Consider the following 7,047-nt stretch of genomic DNA (forward strand, 5'->3'; position numbering starts at 1 on the left):
TTTTACCCTTAATGGTGGGGCTGTCTGCTGGAAGAGTTCCAAGCAGCACACTGTGGCTAATTCAGTATGCGATGCGGAGTATATTGCTGCATCAGATGCTGCCAAAGAAGCGGTGTGGCTGAGAAAATTCATCACCGAGCTCGGAGTAGCACCCTCCCTTGTTGGTCCAGTTCTGCTCTACTGCGACAGCTCTGGAGCCATTGCTCAGGCGAAGGAACCAAAGGCACACCAGCGGACGAAGCATATTCTGCGCCGCTACCATCTCATCCGGGAGATCGTGGATCGAGGTGACGTCGACCTTCAGAAGATCGACGGAAAGGAGAACCTGGCCGACCCATTCACTAAAGCCATTGCGGTGAAGGAGTTCAACGACTACAAGTCGAAGATGGGTATTAGATACTGCACCGATAGGCTTTAGGCCAAGTGGGAGATTGTTGGGAATAGTGTCCCAAAGCCAATCGTCAGCCTGTTGACGGTTGTGCTCCTTTTTGTATTAGTACATGAAAATAAAAGTTATTTTGGTATTTTTTCATCACAAATATTTTATCTTCTAATGAACTCCTGTGTTGTGGTGAAGTCCTTAGGACTATTTAGACTCGACAAAGGAGGATTTGTCGCTTAGTCCTTAAACATGTTCGCGACCAAATGATACGTTGTTACCAAGGACGACAACGTTTATCGAGCATAGGTCGTTGTGTGCCATATGGGTTGGTTGTCCTCATAACCAAAGAGTGTGGAGACACTGGTATGGCATACAGGTGAGATGTAATGGTACATCTGCACTGAACGTGACCAACTCCGAAGCTATTTCTGCTGTCAAGATTTGCTCCGATGGGATATGGATATAAATGTCCCTCCGATCTGAGACCGCCACGGTGACTTGCAAGCAACTCACTGCACTTAGGCACTGGACTACCTGAATTTCTAATTCAGTGACGGAAGGTTGCTGGGTGTAGTCAAGTACTTGACTTGTCGGTGCGTGTGTCAAGATGGGATTGACCACTCCAATTTAGGAGCTGTGTACAGTCATGTTTTAATTTAGCAAAACCTTGGCCAGGGTAGTCCTAGTGAGGAGTCACAGGACTAATTGAGTTGAGCACGATTCGGATGATATCATCAGGGTTGACAGTTTAACCCTGAGTCGTCCTAAACACAGGGGTCAAAAGGGATGAATTATACGGTAACCATATTCACGTAGGTTCTGAATGTTGTGATTGCGATTATTCGACCTATCCGGTCGTCGGGTACCATTGCTAGATGGTCACTTCGATTAGTACAGAAATTGGTTCCTGTGCTACCGGCTTAGGTTCGAACCTGCGGGGTCACACACATTAGAGGTTCCTTTCTGATCTGATGGCTGATTATGAGTCTTATCTATCTGGGACTCTATGATTGAGAATTAAGATTCTCTAATCATGAGTTCCACACATTTTGTGTACCGGGGTCAAAATTTTGAATTTTAAATTTTGAATTTGAAATTTGAACTCTTTGATCAGGGTTTCATATCGATGGTCTCTGATGCTTGATTGTCCATCGGATTTGGACTCAATATTTATGAGAGGTTTAATTAGTGATTTAATCATTAATTAACTCAATTTGATTGAGTAATTATTTTTGGATCAAGTCCAATTGAATTGGATTCAGTTTGGATTGACCCGATTAGGTTAAATATTGACCTAATCGCTAAGGTGGTTTAGTCCCTGATTTGATCAGGGGTTAGGTTTAGTTAATTCCTGATTTGATTAGGATTTTATTGAGCCTAATTATATTGAATTTAATCTGGTCTAATTGTGCTTAACCTATTTTAAACTAGGTTGGCTCAATTTGAATCAAACCACCTTGTTTTAAATTCCCTGCAACACCCAACTTCCTTGCACCCATTTGTATTCACGAGAAGAAACTTCTCGTGAAATTTTTCTCATGCAAAACCCTTCCCCACGCCCTCATTTGTGCGCCATATGGATGGATAAAATAATTAGTTAGCCATTCAAATTCAAAGCATGTTTGAATTTGAATGGATAACTTATCACTTGCCCTTTCATCCTTATCCATTTTGTGCGCCACATTACTTACACGAGAAAAGGTTTCTCGTGAAACATTTTCCACGCACAAAGAGCCACGCCCCTTCTCTTCTCACGTCCAAAAGGATAGGGATAAGTTGGTTTTCGTTTGAATTCAAATTTGATTTGAATTCAAATGTGTAACATCTTGTCTTTATCCTCTCACGCGGATAAGACACGTTCGACATTGTTTTAAAAAGAGGAGAAAGGTGGGACGTGCGTAAAAATTTTAGGAGAGAAACTTTGAGGCGTGAGGAAGGCTTCTGCGCAAGGTGAAGGTCCAAAACCTTCCGAGAGAAAAAGAAAGAAAAGAGAGAAAATTGGGCGCAGGGTTTTTGGTGTGTACCCTAGGGTTTCTACCTAGGGTTCGGGAAGTGAGATTGGTGTGCCACGAGTGTCGTGAGTCCACCAAATTTCAGAGAGAGATCCATCAGCCTCTCAAGCAATTGTGCAGACGATTCGGAGCATCTGAGAAGTCGGCACACATCGATCGAAGGAGTTCGATCAACATCTGCCATCAAAAGGGTGAAATCACGAACTAGCATTCGTGAGGAGCTGATCAGACGGGAGCTTCGTGTGGACGATCCGCAGAGGCCAGACATTTGTGTGGCTGCAACGTGACGATCAGAGCCCCCCGACAGTGAGCAGATTGCGGTGATCGACTATCTGCAAAAGGTGATGTGTTCTGAACACAGTACTGTAAAACGTTTACTGATTCAAATTTGAATTTCAAATTTAAATGCATGCTGTTGTATCATATTTAGATCCTGGTGTAGGATTAATTAGTATTAATTAATGAGATTAATTAATAATTCCGCTGTAAAATAATAATTTTGAAAAAGTTTTAAAATTATCATTTTGCCCCTGCACTAAATTTTCGCATCAATAAGTTGATACATTTCCATACTGAACCATTTCGGATCCGAACCGTCATAAAAACAACGAATAGAATGGAGAGAAAGGGAGAGAGAGGGAGAAAAGGAAAGAGAGACCGGTGAAGTCATTGACGGTGGCCATCAGAAGGTTGCAGAAGCCATCATAAAGTCATCGAGATTTTTCGGACTCCACGATCCTCCGCAAGAAAAAATATAAGAAGAAAGAGAGAAATAGGAAACGACAAAAGAAGAGGAAGCGAAAGATAGTGGGTTGGACTTTGAGTTAGGTCCGAACAAAATTAGACTGAATTCGGGTTCAAATATAGAGCCTATTTCATTTTCAGACGGAGCTCGGGCCTATCATTGATTCGGGCTCGAGCCTGAGCTCGAATGCAAGCCCAACTGATCACTTTTGAGTCCATGTCCATCGATCAACACCCCACCATCACATCATCCGCCACCTCCCTCCCTCTCCTTCTGCCACCCATTACGGAGCTCCCATCCACAATGTGTCCCTTTATTCCTTTTACTATTGTTGTTGTTCAGCTCAGTGATGGTCATGGGCCGTCCAATGGGGCACCTCGACACTAGTCACTGGCATTGGCTGTGGCATCGATTGAGGCTCACATACGGGGGTGGAACGGGGGCTTCAAGCTGACCCACTCGAGGCCGGACCAGTTGATGGTCTTCTGAGATGGAGGAAGGCAAATAGTCTCGCCAGGGTAGAACTATTCCTACGGATCCCGCATAGTGGGCGACGTTGCCATCGATGACAGGAAGTATACCCCTTCTTGCTCCGTGCTGCTCTTGATCCAGATGCCTACAAAAGGCCGCCGTCAACCCAGCGGAATCTATCGTTGCCGTTGGGGATGCCGTCCTCCCATCTGTCATCGTACCTATTTCCATTAGCGAACACAAGGGAGCCCTCGTCGTGGAGGAGTCCACCACGTCACTGACGAGTGTATTCGGTGCCGCTGGGGGAGGCCGCTGGACCGCTAGCTAGTGTAGAAGTCGCTGTTAGGAAGGAGGCGCTCGATGTGATAGGGCTCCTCCGATGGTGGGGTATCATCCTCGCCGTTGTCGCCGCAGCCGACAGAGGCAGGGGGGCTATTCGCATCATCGATGAGGGCAACGGACATCAGCACCGCTCGGACTAGTGCTGCCGCTGTGCCTTCTACTTGAAAGAGAGGGGGCCGAGAGTTTCGAGAGAGAGGGAGAGAGAAAGGAGAGTTCGAGCGAGTCTTGGGCTCGAGCTTGGGCTAGTCTGATTGAATTTGGATAGATCTCGAGCTTTAAGTTTTAAAATAATTTTAGGTCTAGATTCGATCCGAAGTCCGAAAAATATTTCAAACTAAGCTCGGACATGAGTATGATCCGGCCCATTTCCAACCCTAGTGGTGGAGAAACCGTCGGACGGCCCAAAATTACTGCAATCGAGCAGCCACTCACGGCCTTCCAGCCATCTTTTATCCCCCCATCTTTTCTCCTTTTTCTTCTCTCTCTATCTCTTTCTCTTCTTGCATCTTATGGAGGACCGAAAGAACAGACCACCACTGGTTTTTCTCTTTCCTTTCCTCCACTCCTCTCTATCTTCATTTCTTTCCTTCTCTCTCACTTCGTCTTCGTCGGTGTTTCGAATCAAATGTTCGAACCGTATTGGTTAGCCACCGATATGGTTTAGTATGCCCCAAACCAACCAATTCGGGATGGTTTGACGACTCCTAATTATGTATGTAGGATATATTAATAATATTTTGTTACCCATCCACATCAAAAAATTTGTCTAAGAACTTGGAATGTTTGTTTTATAAAATATATCAATTACAACAAGCACTTTTAAAAAAAAAAAAAATCTCTTGCATCTTTTACGACTAATATGAGTAATTCTTTGTACACCACATGCGATGTAGTAAAATAGATGTATAATACACCATGGTAGTTAACGCAATTAATAATAGAACAGGCATTTAATGCTGTGCAGTTTTTTTTCTCAAATTTTTTCTAATAAAAATATTTTTTTTATGTAGAACAAAGAAAGAATATTATTATTACTTCCTTATATCTTGTATGACTTCTTGTGAATATATATGATATTCTGAATAATATATATAACTTTTTGTATCTTTATATAACATCCTAAATAATATATATATATATATATATATATGTGTGTGTGTGTGTGTGTGATATTCTGATAATATATATGACTTTCTGTCAATATATATGACTTCTTGCAAATATATATGATATCCTAAATAATATATATGAGTTCTTGTATCTTTATATGACATCATGTTGATTATCATAATCAATAGAAAGTCATATAAGACATCAGAAAGTTATATATATTATTCAAAAAATCATATAAGGTATCAGCAAGTCATAATAATCAACAAGATATCATATAAAGATACAGGAAGTTATATATATTATTTAGAATATCATATATACTTACAGAAAATCATATATATTATTCGAGATATTATATATATTGACAAAAAATCATATAAGATATCAGGAAGTCATATATATTATTCAAAATATTATATATATTAATAAAAAATTATGTATATTATTCAAGATGTCATATATATTCACGGAAGATCATATAAGGCATCAAAAAGCCATATATATTATTCAAGATGTCATATAAAAAAATAAGAAGTCATATATATTGTTCAGGATGTCATATATATTTACAGAAAGTTATATATATTATTTAGAATATCATATGTATTTACAAAAAATCATATAAGGCATTAAGAAGTCATATATATTATTTAGAATATTATATTTATTCATAAAAAAGTTATATATATTATTTAAGATATCATATATATTCACAGGAAGCCATATAAAATATCAGGAAGCCATATAAATTATTTAGGATGTCATATAAAGACACAAGAAGTCATATATATTATTCATGATATCATATATATTCACAAAAAAATCATACAAGATATCAGAAAATAATAACACCGTTCTTTCTTTGTTTTACGGAGGAAATGGACATTTTCATCAGAAAAAATTTGAGAAAAAAAATACACGGTATTAAATATTTATTCTATTATTAATTATGTTACGTGGTCCAATATGATTGAACAGTGCACTCTACATCAATTTTACTATATTGCACATGATGGACAAAAAATTTCTCCGAGATAGCCAATAGATGTTAGCTCAATTAGTTGGCATTCCACTCTAGATGAGAGGACCTTGTCCGAGAGGGTTCAAGAGTTTAAGCCTGCTCGTGTAGTCTCTAAAAGTTCAGCATATATAAACTACCAAGCGACGCACTTCATGCACCCAGATATTCAAAGGCAAGACAATTTTATCTTTTATTTTCCCTTTCCCTTTCTTTTATTCGCTTCTTTTGGTTTGAAATAATGTTATCCGATTAAAGTTGAGTACAATCACCATCCCATACACACAAATTACAACAGCTTTATAAAGCCATAACAATTAACATGTTGTTTGTTAAAAAAGATTATATCAACAATGGAAGTAGGATTTCAAAGTATAGTCATAGTCCAATCACATAGAAAAACAAAGAAAGCTCAACTGCAATCGGTTCAGAACACACTGACATTTCATCTTAGAAGCAATTGATAGTTCCGTGAGAGGCAAGAGAGTGAATCTTTTCACTATGAATGAAATGGCTATGTATCGTCAATTTATAGAGTTCTCTCTATAATAATAACATTCCTAAACAAAAAAAGAGGTATTACAAACACCTAAAGATGGAAAACCCATGAATGAAAAATTCAGAAAAAAGTGAATGCAGGGGTATACCGATGCAGCACAGAGTGCACCCAGCATGAACTATAACCGGCCAGACCATGCTGAACTTCTTGAGAGCCAGTGGATTCACGGACGAAGACTTCGACAAGCAAATATTTAATTTATTCCCATCCTACAAGAAAGCATGCTAGCAAACGGAATTCATAGATTTTTACCAGATTCTCCTATAAATAGTCCATTATGGATAATATTGAATTTTAGCCAGATTTCTATATTTTTAATAGAATAATTCTAGCATGGTTCCTTATTGTTGATTCCAATCTCGAGTATGATTCTGTATCAGGTTTAATGCTCAATCTAAGATTAAG

This window comes from Elaeis guineensis, chromosome 13 (genome assembly GCF_000442705.2).
Source record: "Elaeis guineensis isolate ETL-2024a chromosome 13, EG11, whole genome shotgun sequence".
Lineage (NCBI taxonomy): Eukaryota > Viridiplantae > Streptophyta > Magnoliopsida > Arecales > Arecaceae > Elaeis > Elaeis guineensis.